Genomic DNA, 12,931 nt, shown 5'->3' on the forward strand with positions numbered 1-12,931 from the left:
TTTATTAAAGGAAGAAACAATACTTAACTTCCTGTGCTTCCTATGCCTCATAAAAGCAATTACATTGCCAGAAAACAGGCTAAGTAACATCTTCCTATTACTCAGTACTGATGCTGTCAAAGTCTGCAATCCAACTGGGCTGACCACAATCTAACTAGCTGACCAGCATAGGCAGCTGGTTAATTCAGCATTGACAGGGAGCGCCGAACTCTATCTTCCTGGAGGTGTAGCACAGTCCACTCTTTCCATTGGCATGTGCCTTCTTGATGCCATTTCACAGTGCTGTGCTGGTTGGTGTACAGTCTTGCCCCGCCCCCCCCCCCCCACCCCCTCCCCAAATGCCTGTTGCACCATTGTCTTGTATGGGGCCATCTTACAATAACGGTGGGAGGCAGGAAACTGGCTGGTGTGAGGAGCCAGGCACCACAGCTGGGACTGATAAGGTACCCACCCTCTTCCTGAGCCTATCCAACAAAAAACAGAGAGGGTGGCAATGACGATGGCAATGATGCCGGATGAGTGGTGAGAAGCTGAGCTGCTATGCCAGTGAAGGTGATGGGTTCAGCTCCATTTGTTCTGCAGATGATGCTGAAGAGATACCTGGGGCCAGCCATGCCAACCACAGATCCTGGTAGGAGGTGAATCTGGGAACATAAAATCTGTGGAAGAAAGTTGCAATTGTCAAGCATGAATCTGGTTCTGATGACAGTGCAGCAACTCAGCAGGACATCGAATTAAATATATGTAGGTGCCCAAATTTCAAAGAATCATTTCTCTCTCCCAGCACCTGGTGTGACAAACTCTAAGAAGAATAGAATCATTAGGTGCAAAGCGATACTTGCAGAGTGTGGGAGGCACCGTGCACTGCTTTGGGTGCAGCAACTGGAGCAGCATGCAGTGGCACCAGCCATGTAGAAGCTCCTCTGGTTAGGGACTGTCATGGGGCTGGGAATGGTATGTTGTGAGGAAGAGAAGTAGCCCTTGCTCCCATGTGTGGAGGCACATAGTTTGTTCATCTGTTGATTGAACATAAGCACAGAGTGTTCAGCTTTTCCATTCACTTGAGGATGAAACAGAGCACTGGTAATGTGGGTGATACCATTGCCTGTACAAAATGTTCAAAGTCCTGAACCATAAACTGTAGTCTGTTGTCTGTAACCAACACTTCAGGCAAACCTTCCAAGCAAAAAATTGTTGACAAATCCTGAATGGTACTATACGATGTAGTCAAGTTCATGGGCCCTGCAAAAAGAGTCGACAATAATAAGCCAACGAGCATTCCAAAAGGGACAAGCGAAGTCAATATCCACTCATTGTCACAGTAATTGAGACTTTGGTCAAACCGAAAATGTTTGTGGTGGGGCCGATAGATTCTCACCACAAGCACAACATTGTGACATTGTCTGTTCAATGTGGACATCCATGCCTGGCCAAGTAAAGTGCCAATACGCTAACTGTTTTGTTCATACAATTCCCCAATGTCCTTGGTGGGGCAAATTCAACACATCTTTTGCAGAGGCTATGCCAATGAGCAAAATATTGGCATACAAAAGAATTCTGAATGTTTTTCACTGAATGAGGCCAAGCAGTATGGATGTAGTGCAACAAAAGGTTCAAGTCAGAGTCTATTTCCATGGCCTGAGCAATTTTTCATTAGTTCAGTGGAAAAGTCTGTGAAAGTTCAGTGTCCTACATGTTGATCTGACAACAAAATGCGCATTAGCATCAAATTTAGAATCAGGACCAACAGAAAGGTGAGAAAGGACGTCAGCATTGCATGCTTTGACTTGGGCCAGTACAATATTTTGTACTGATGCTGTGACAACAATAAAGCCCAATACTGCAGCTTCTGAGCCATGTGTGGTGGAACAGGTTTGGACAGGGGAAACAACGACTGAAATCAGTTACAGTGGTTAGGTAAATTTGTGACCAAAGAGATAATGGTGCAACTTTGTCACACCATAGATAATAGTGAGTTCCTCCTTCTTGATTTGGGAACAGTTACCTTGAGTCTTGGTCAGTATCTTGGATGCATCCTGACATTCTTTTGCCCAATAAAATGGCACTTTCTCCTGGTACAAATGATGCAACAGAGCCATGGTCTGGGCTGTGTTGGATATAAACTGGATGTAATATGTCAACTTCGCAAAAACAGACAGCAATTCTGTCATATTCTGTGGGGTATGGAGGTTCCAGATGGCCAGAACATGTGACTGAAGGAGATGAACATCTTGGATATTAATAAATGGCCTAAGTACTGAATTTCAGTCTGAAAAAAGGCACATTTGTCCATGCGACACTTCAAACCTGCAGCTGAAAGTACTTGAAAAAGTATATGAAGAGTACTGAGACATTCCTCCAGTGTACATCCTGACACCACAATATTGTTGAAGTAATTTGAACGGAATGGAACTTTTGCAGTAAGCTGTTCTAAGTAGCACTGGAATGTGGCAGGTGCAGAAATGCTGCCAATGGGCATGCACAAAAATTTTAACAACCCTTAGTGTGAATTTAGCGTGAACGCTTTCTGAGACTCCTCATTCAGTGGACCTTGCAAATATGCTTTATGTAAGTCAGATTTTTTTAAAAAACAGCAGCCTGCACCAAGCCTTTCCATTAATTCCTCAGGGTGACATAATGGGTAAGTATCAATTATTGTTTGTGGATTCACAGAGGATTTAAAGTCAGCACAAAGATGAAATCTTCCAGATGGCTATGGTAAGATTACGAAGGGAGAAGCCCTTCAAACAGCCTGGATAGGAGGAATAACACCATTGTCTTGCCATTCTTTAAGTTCACTAGCAACTTTGTCTCTAAGTACGTGAGGGATGGGACACACCCAAAAAAACTTAGGGTGTGCACTGTCCTTTATTGTAAAATGTGCCACAAAATTATTTGCTCTGCCGAGTCTTTCAGAAAATAAATCAGGAAACTCTGTAATCAACAGAGTAACACTGTCTTTTGGATGGAAAGTAGAAACAGAAAGTACATTGTACTGAATACAAAAACTAAACAAATTAAAAGAATCTAACCCAAAAGTATTTTCACAGTTTACTGAATGCAAAATTGTAAACGTCACTGTTTTGGTGTGAGACTGGAATGTGGCTGGCAAACTACATGTACCAAGCACTGGAATGTCCTGACTGCTATACATAGTAAGTTGCATGCAAGATTTTTTCAACTGTGGTGAGCTCAACCATTCATAAGCGTCAAGATCAAGCAATGTAACAGAAGTCCTAGTGTCTAACTGAAGTTGCACACAGCATCCAGCATGACTTATTTCACAAACAGTTTGTTTGACTGTCATTGTACAGCACTTGGAGGGGGTATGGGGGAGGGGCGTGGGCACAGCCTGTATTTATCCATTACTAGTACAGGTAGCAGGTTTAGAAAAAAACTGCATTCATCATGTGAGAAGGTGTTCCGCAGTTATGAGAGTGAACAAGGGTAGAGGTCTTTCTCTGTTGCAAGCACACAGACTGTACATGACCTGCCTTTCCACAAGAAGAGCAAGTCGCGAAGGGCAATTTTATCAATTATACGTGGAAAAGCAGCAGGGACATGATTTCACAGCAGACACATTTGTTGACACTTGTTTACTCTGGCTACAGCACAGTGGCCAATTCGCAAGCAATGGTCAGTTGCAAGGCTGTTTGTCACTTTGTGTTACACTGGAGATGGGAGCTACATCAAACTTTTCCATGGCTCTCTCACATGAGTTCTGATGATTAATAATTTGTAACACTTGCTTCAAAGTAGGATCAGGATGTTTGAGAATTTGTTCATGAATCCCACTGTCTGGCAAATCATATGTAAATGCATCAATAATCATTGTGTCACTGTAATATTTTGTACAGCTATATTGAAAATGGCACTATCATGTCAAACCCTGAAGTTCACTGACCCACTGACAGTATGTCTGTTCTGGCTTTTTCTGCAGTCAAAAGAACTTGTAATGAGCTGCAGCAACCTGTACCTGGTCCTTTTAATACTTAGTGAGAGTGGAAACTAACTCTTCAGAAACTAGCAACTCCAGCCTACTAGTCAAGAATAACTTCTGAAAGAGGTGGTAAACTCCTGTGCCAGCCATTGACAAGAAATCAGAAAGTTTCATAGTACCTTGCACCTGATGTGCAGCACTATGAGCTTTGAACTGAGCATAGTACTCATTCCATTCCTCTTGTTGTTCATTGAAAGCTCGGAATGGTGGAATGCATGGAGGCAGTGCTGTTAATGTGCCCAGCTCTTGTGGTGGAGCTGATACAGCAGCAGCTTGTGCATTAATGAGCTGCTAGACTGCCAACATAACTACAACATTTGCTGGTTCTCAAAGTGAATAAACTGCATTAGATCAAAGTCAACAGCAACCAGAGACAAAGGTGAAAGTGATGTAGGGGGTGGTTTAGTGGCCATGTTAATGAGAGGAGCACCACACCAAAGTAATTAGAAACAAATAGTGAAAGCATTGTGGCTAAACTGCAATAAAGAACACAATTAGTACCAATGTGCCTATGAAACAAACGACAGAAACATTATTGATGTAATGTGACAGAGCAGTGAAAAGCAAAGGCAGCATTGGTTCTAGAACCCTTATCACCAGTTGTTGTGTTGGCTACTATAGGTGTCAGCACTGACACAAACAAGGAAGGGAGCAGTTGTTATGGCCAGTGGCAGGAATCCAAAATTGTCTGTACTAAATGCTTTCTTATTAATAGAAAAGTTTGTTTCTATTAATGGGAGAAACAATACATAACTTCCTGTGCCTACATGCAACTAAATTGGCAATCTACTACTGCTCACAGAATACAGGATAAGTAACATCTTCCTATTACTCAGTACAGATGCTCTTGAATTCTGCGACAGAATTGGGCCAGCCAGGGGTGTGCGGCTGGTTATATCGACATTGACAGGGGGTGATGAACTCTGTCTGCCTGGAGGTGTGGTGCTGCCTGCTCTTTCCATAGGCACTCAAGTGAGTGCCTTCTTGATATCATTTCACGGCATGTGTGCAGTCGATGCTTCAGGACTGCATGATCTGGAGTCTATACTACCTCATCTGATTACAGATAAGAATTGAGTAATTTCCATTTCAGATACCATTAAAAGATCCTAGTACCACAAGATACAGATGCAATTACGCAGTTACCAACAAAAAAATTTCTTTCCAAAGTGGTATATGGATGGATGCAAAACAACCTATACTACAGTGTCTGTGTCCACTATTAGTGAAATATGTCATATAAAGAAGAGAGTACTGTTTACACTTCATTTACTAATGAGCAGAAAACAGCTATTGTTTTATTGTAGCTTGTTTGCAGTTTTGATTGCTTTCAAATTCCTGAGGACTTCATGATGTCAACACCCTTCATAACAGATCAAGATTCTAACATTCTGCAGTTCAGAGAGGGACTTTGTTTGACTTCCTTGTACTTGTAATGGTCTTAGCACTATGGTTAAACAGTTTTTACTGCCAGAAGGAGATGTGTCTGGAGATGTCCTGGATAACTGTGGGATAACAGCCTTACTGTCAACCCCCATATAGCCCGACAGCTAGGAGTAATAGTCTAGGGTGCCATTTCTCTTCGTAGCTAGACCCCATTAGTTGTTATCCACAGCACCCTTCCAGCACAGTGGTACAGTGCCATTCATGACAAGCCATCCTAGACTCACATTTCAGCAAGATTGTGCCTGCCTGTACTTGCCAAGAGTTTCTAATGTTTGTCTTTGTGGTTACCAAATCCTGCCTTGACCAGCAAGATCACCGGATCTCTCCCAAGTTGAGAATGTTTGGAGCATTGTGGGCACAGCCCTCCAATTGGCTTTGGATTCTGATGATTTAATGCACCAGGTGGGCAGAATTATGCATGATATCCCTCAAGAGGAAAGTCAACATCTCTGTCAATCAATGCCAGGAAGAATAGCCACTTACACAAGGACCAGAGATGGACCAATGCATTATTGAATTGCTCAATTTGTGAAGCTCTTTCTCTGAATAAATCATCCAATTTTTCTGATAGTGTAATAATTTGTGTGTAGAATCCTCATAGCCACTGTAGAGTCTTGTACCGCAAGGAAGAAAGGGAGAGGATGTTTTTATGGGTGGCCAGTATCCTTTTTCTACAACACAATTGCACACATGAATTAATATGTTTCTTTATATACATTAACATTTACTTATCTTGAATAGAGTCCAGGGATTGTGGTGCAAGCTCATCAGTAATAGTCCTCTTGCAGATAATACCAGTAATCTTGTTATTACAGACTTTAGTCTCACCGCTAGGTCCTGCCATAGTCACTATCCTGTTCGCTATGTACTGTTCTAACCAGTGACCTGCTCTGCAAATAATTGACAGACACCAAACGAGAAGAATGAGTCACTGGAGCCCTCTGATCAGCGGTGGTGGCCTAAATACATGCTGTCAAGAGGGTGTTGGTAGCATGTTGCTTGTCGGTGTGTCTCTGGCCTCTCTTGTGATAGGCGGACTTGATCCAGTGCCTACTATCAATCTTTGGGCTACATCTTTTCCAACTGGTGTGCCGGTTAAACGATCAGCCATTCTATTGGTAGATAATAATTTCCATGTGCAACAGTTGTGTATGAAGCAGAGGTGGCATGAGTCATTCCTTTTTCTCACAAACTCATGTACTCACACTTCTTTCTGCACCAGTGTATTCCACTTGTATGTGGCAACAGAGACAAGTGATGAGTATTTAGTCAGTGCGCAATGGCAGAGTCTGGTGAGTTGAGTCTCCAAGCGTACAGACATGGCTAGTACAGAGATGATATTGTAGGACCTGCTGGAAAATTCAAAGTGAATACACAGACCTCATTTCTCATCACTTTATGTCTTACTTTAAATATTTGTGAAAGGCTACAAATAAGTTCTGAACAAGAACTCAAACTGGACATGAAACTATGAGTAGTACCCTTTAATTATATGCTTCATAGATCATTTGTACAACTTGTATTGAAAAGATGTGGAAAGGGTCAGGTATGCTATCTTTTTGTCTGTATGCACACATAACTAAATAACATCATGGCTTAAATTTAAGAACAATTAGCTTCTCACTCTTTGTCACTTCTAATGTTACAAGTGAAACATAAATTGAACAAAGTAAATGTATTTGTTCAGTATAGTACATTTGATATGAGTGTTTAATTGAAAATTGATATGTGGAGTAGGAATTGTCTACCAGAAGTGATTTTATATTTTAGTTTAAATTATATTTAATATTTGATTTGCTACCTATCAGATATTTTACTTTATTTGAAAATTTTTGTGGGAGCATGTTAAACTATTCTCTGAGACACTGGCTAGTTTAGTGATAAGTTATAAAGGTCCTTTTTTTCTTCTACTGTTGTAACTATGGACCATATTATTCTTTTCAGATTGTGATGATTGCTGGAAATTACAACTACAACACCAGGAGAATACCAAACAACAAATTTTACTTATTGTGCTGATACAGTGAAGTAATGATAATCTATTATTAAATTTGTAGGTTATTTGCTTGTGTACAGGTGGTACACAATGACGCCACCTCTTACAGCAGCAACAACAGCTCCGTTGCTGTTTCAACTCTACATCAAAGTGCACAATTGCTGTGGCTGACAACAGGTGGTGTGCAAGTCTCTCAGCAACACATGACAACATGTTTTCAGTGGTGAGAGATTAGAAAGATTAAAAGAAGTAGCTGGCCAACATGTTAGTTGAACATCCTCTGTATTGAGGTAGGTCTGTACAGCATGTGTAACATGTTGTCTTGTATTATTTGTTCAAGTATTGCATCATGGATATCTCAAAGATAGGGTGCAGCGACTGATTTTAACTCCTCAGACATGTAATGGCTGCTGTCCAAATCATGGCTATGAGAACCAAGGATAATCAAATTGTGTACCACATCAAGTACTGGGTCTGTAGGACAAGTAGGAATGCAGTCTGCCAATGTTCATTGTCCCCAAAGCCTCTACAGAATTGGGTCTCATTTGAAGGGATGACATGGTGCCATTCCTGTGTCCAGTGTTGACATTGTTGTACCATTGTCAGCACACCTCTCCCTGCTGTGTGCAAGTGAAGCTACAACAATAGTTGCCCTTCTGAGACAGAGGTGCTCTCCAGGTGTTTCTGCACAGTCCAGGTGGGAGCTTGCCTTGCTGCAGACAAGCACATTTACAGAAAAGATATATGTTAAAAGACTGTACAATCCTGCACAGTGGAGAATATCTGATCTCTTGAGCACTTGTTACATGGTGCCATCGAGATCCTGCACAGCGTTCAGTGTAGCCCTCTTGAACCCATCAGTTCCATATTCACGTGAAGGCTGTGGCATGAATGGGGAACCAGCTTTCTAATCTTCCCTTATGGATTGTGTAGCTGGTGTTACTCCAACTTATTTTGTGTGAACGTGCTGAAATTCTTGTCACTTGCATATCCGCCCATGTCAGTTTGATGTTTGTTGCATTCCACCTTCCTGGTTTCAGAATCTAAATGACATGTGTCTTCTAGTACAAATTTCCATCAACATATACATCAATAAACTTGGAGCATTCTACCCAAGTCACTAACTTCTGCTCATGTGTTCATTAGTTGATGGTGTTATCTTTTTTTTTTCATATGTGAATATATTACACTTTTCTGAAATTGAGGGTGAGTCTAGTTATAGAAAATCATTTTGTAACTAGAATCTTAAATTCCATCACCCCCATATCAACTTATAATTTTGAGATCATTTATAATTCAATTTATTTCAGTGCAACTTGTGAAATATCTGTGACACTTTGGCCATTTAGTTTCATTTTGTTACCACCTTGTGCACTGGCTGGTTGTCTTGTCTTTCATTTCATAGTATTTCCTTTCATTTTAGTGCTACTGTCTAAAGTATTAATTTCTGTCCTTTCATCATGGTGTCATACTTGTGGCCCTTTATTTAACTTTTCTTGACATGTTGCAGTGATTTTTGTTGAATGCAAGTAACAGAGGATGTTCACTTGTTCTAAAAATTATGTAATTTTCTCCATCCCCTTCAAAGGTTTTTTTATTGTTTTCTCTTTTTAATGGCATTTCTGCACAATCTTTTAGTGAAGCTTTTCCAGTTATTGGCACAAAAGTATTATGAAATACAGCTTAGTATTTCTATCTGTATTATCCAATTCTGACTCTTTTACTGTATTCTTAGAAATATTGCATTGCTGTTTTCTACTAACGTGTCTCAGGACTGTATTGCATTGTGTAGTTCTTCATCTACACCTACATCCATACTCCGCAAACAACTGTGAAGTGTATGGCAGAGGGTACATCCCATTGTACCAGTTATTATGGTTTCTTTCCATCCCATTCACATATGGAGTGTGGGAAGCATGATTTTTTTATGCCTCTGTGTGTGCTGCACCTATCCTAATCTTGTCCTCAGGATCCCTATGTGAGTGATATACAGGGGGTCATAGTATGTTCCTGGAGTCATCATATAAAGCCAGTTCTTCATACTTTGTTAGCTGACTTTCTTAGGATAGTTTACATGTGTCTTCAAGAGTCTGTCAGTTCAGTTTATTCAGCATCACTGTAACAGTCTTGCATGGGTCAGACAAACTTGTGACCATTCATGCTGCCCTTCACTATATACGTTCAAGATCTCCTGTTACTCCCATTTGGTATGGGTCCCATACACTTGAGCAATATTTTACAATGGGTCACATGAGTGATTCGTAAGCCATCTCCTTTATAGACTGATTGCACTTCCCCAGTAGTCTAGCAATAAACCGAAGTCAACCACCTGATTTACCCACAACTGAGCCTATGTGATCATTCCATTTCATAACGCTACAAAGTGTTAACCAAGGTATTTGTATGAGTTGGCCAACTGTGAGTCACTGATTTATAGTCATAGGATACTGTGTGTAGGTGTGGTACTGAGTCCAATGCTTTTTGGAAATTAGTAAATACTGCATCTACCTGACTGCCTTGATCCAAAGCTTTCAGCGTGTCACATGAGAAAAGTGAGAGTTGGGTTTCACATGCTCAATGTTTTTGGAATCCAGCTGGTTGGCATGGGGGACTGTCATTCGTCCAAGATACCTCATTGTGTTTGAATTCAAAATACTTTCTAAGATTCTACAACAAATCAAGTTTTGTGGACCACTTCTACTACCTTCCTTTGAGAGGGGTGTTACCAATGTTCTCACCCAACTACTGGGCACAGTTTTTTGTTCAAGGGACCTACAATAGATTATAGTTAGAAAAGGAGCTAACACAGTCACAAATTCAATATAGAATCTAATAAGGATTCCGTCAGGCTCTGAAGCTTCATTCAGTTTCAATGATTTTAGCTTTTTCTCGATGCCACTGATACTAAATACTTATTTCATCCATCTTTTCAGTGGTATGAGAGTTAAATTGTGGCAATACTACTGAGTTTTCCTTTGTAAAAGAACATTTGAAAATCAAGTTAAACATTTCAGCTTTTGTGCGCTACCATCAGTTTCAGTTCCTATCTCATTCACTGGGGACTGGGCCCTAACTTTTATGTGACACCAATTGCCAGAATTTCTTTGTATTTTGTAGAGGACCTTTTGACAATATTCTGCTACAGTAGTCACTGAAGGCTTAATGCATTGCTTCTTGACAATAAATGTGTTTCATTCAGCATCTCTCTATCTATAATCCTATGCTTTATTTTACATCTATTATGCAATAATCTCTCTTTCCTTAGAAGTTTTTTTTTTTTTTACAGAGACTGTATACCATGAAGGGTCCCTCCTATTATGAACTGTTCTAATATATTTCCATCATGGATGGGTTTCTGAATTATCTATCCCAGGTAATTTTCAGAGAAGGCATTTACTAATGCTTCACAGGGTGTCTTATCATGCCCAACACAAACAAAACTGTGATTTCCCCAACTGATTTTTGGATGAATGAAGTCTCCACCAATGATTACAGTATGATTAGGGAACTTATGTACACTTAAGCTGGGGTTTTCTCTGAAGTTTTCAGTTACATCAGGAGATGAGTCTGGTGGACGATAGAAGGACCCAACTACCATTTTTTGCCCATCCCATATACTGAGTCTTGCCCAAACAATCTCACGTGTAGCTTCAATTTCTATCTCAGTGGATTTTAGTTTCATGCCTGCTGGGACAAATACACCACCTCCATTTCCCATTAGCCTATCCTTTTGATATGGAGTTAAAGTTTCACCAAGAATCTCTCTACTATAAATATCAGCTTTCAACCAGCTTTCTTCATCTAGTATTGTGTGAACTTCACTGTGTTTCAGGAGTGCTTTGATCTCTGGCACTTTTTTGTGACTGTTTTGACAGTTAACCACTAGGATTTTAATACTCACCTGTGGGAGACATTTCTTTCCATCTTGGACTGATACTTCTGTGTTTTCTACAGATATCATTATCTTGACTGAATGGAGAGCTGGCTAATCTAAAAAAACTCATGTGCATACCCAACACACAGTCAGCTACCTAGGTAGCAGAAACCGATTTGTAGTGCACACCTGACCTGTTTAGAGGCACCCTACAATTCTCAGCCCTATGATGCAAGTCCAGGAAGCCACAGCCTAGCTTGTCATAGAACTTTTTAAGTCTCTGGTTCACTTCTTCCACTTGTCTCAGAACCAAAGGGCCATGATCTCTTCTGGGGACAATGCTGCAAATTGTGAGCTTCTTTGAAACTCCATATTCAAGGCTGATCTCAACCTGATCTGCCATTTACCAGAATGATCCAAGTCTGACCTCAGAGCCCAGATGGCAGGCGTCATTTTTTCAACATGTACCACAATCTCCAGTTGCTTTCACCCTGTTCCCTTAATAGTTGGTGGAATAGCCTCTTCAGTATGTCGAATGAGACCACCAGACACACACACTGAGTTCACCTGGTATCCTTTTCTGTCCCTTGCTGGCATTTCCCTAAGGGGTACCATCATCTGCCATATCTTTGAACTGTCACTGATTAATAGACCCCTACCCATTTGCATTTGGCTCCTCTTGGCACTGGACAAAACAGGTTTCCCCAAAGTAGGTTTTCACTACACTTTTGTGAACATTGTGGCCAATGTCAGTGATGGAGCAAGCTGTCTAGTAAATTGTTGTATTTCTTGTGAGCAGTCATTTCTGATGATGGTGATAACTGACAAACTCTACATAAACAAGTGAGGGATAGCATTCACAGGATTACACTCTTTCTTCAAGCATGAAGCAGACATTGGTTTTTGGCAGATACCAGGAATGCTCAGCAGAAGAGATGGGTATCAGCTTGAGATCTGTTCAACAGGTTGCCATTGAAGGTAATTTATCTGTCCACATTTGTGGAATTTTTCCAACTGTCAAGAAAATTCACAGTCAACAGCAGCCCATAACGAAAATAGATGATTTTGACAAAGGTGTTATGAGATGCTTTGTGCCCAACATAGGTAAAAGAGGCAAATTTCCCACTGTCAAAAAAATTATGTTGAAAATACATCAAAACAATAAAATTTAAAGGCATTATTACCTCAATGACAGTAATACTTAAAAACATACAGTCCTAGACATAACACCTGGCTGCCAACCAGCTGCCACTAGACTAAGACAAATTGTTCACTTAAGGTGCTAATAAAATTGTTCTCACCTCAAAATTCTAAGTGTGGCCATATTTATGATCTGGCAACACTGCTGGATGTAGAAGTTCTGGAGTAAGTGCTGTCTTCAATTTGAGCTGTTACAGTGCTGTATTTGCTCATGGTCTAACAGTAAATATCATGTAATGTTAACACAAAGATACAAGTTTGAATTCACTCCTTCTTTTATTTTTTAAACTCCATTTCAGCTGTCTGCTAATGGTATTTGTCTGATGGAACCTCAAAGATTATTTACTTCACTTTCTAATCCACCAGTAAGACAATAACTTCAAGAAACAGTTCTATGAAATAACTCATGGCTACA

At 40.4% G+C, this 12,931-nt stretch overlaps 1 long non-coding RNA gene across 1 annotated transcript in view; it reads right to left on the reverse strand.

The window, feature by feature from the left end:
* LOC124790122 overlaps positions 1-12,931 on the reverse strand; it is a 54,182-nt gene that overhangs the window by 16,737 nt on the left and 24,514 nt on the right. The gene's annotated exons all lie outside the window — the stretch shown is intronic.

This window comes from Schistocerca piceifrons, chromosome 1 (genome assembly GCF_021461385.2).
Source record: "Schistocerca piceifrons isolate TAMUIC-IGC-003096 chromosome 1, iqSchPice1.1, whole genome shotgun sequence".
In the NCBI taxonomy this organism is placed as follows: Eukaryota; Metazoa; Arthropoda; class Insecta; order Orthoptera; family Acrididae; genus Schistocerca; species Schistocerca piceifrons.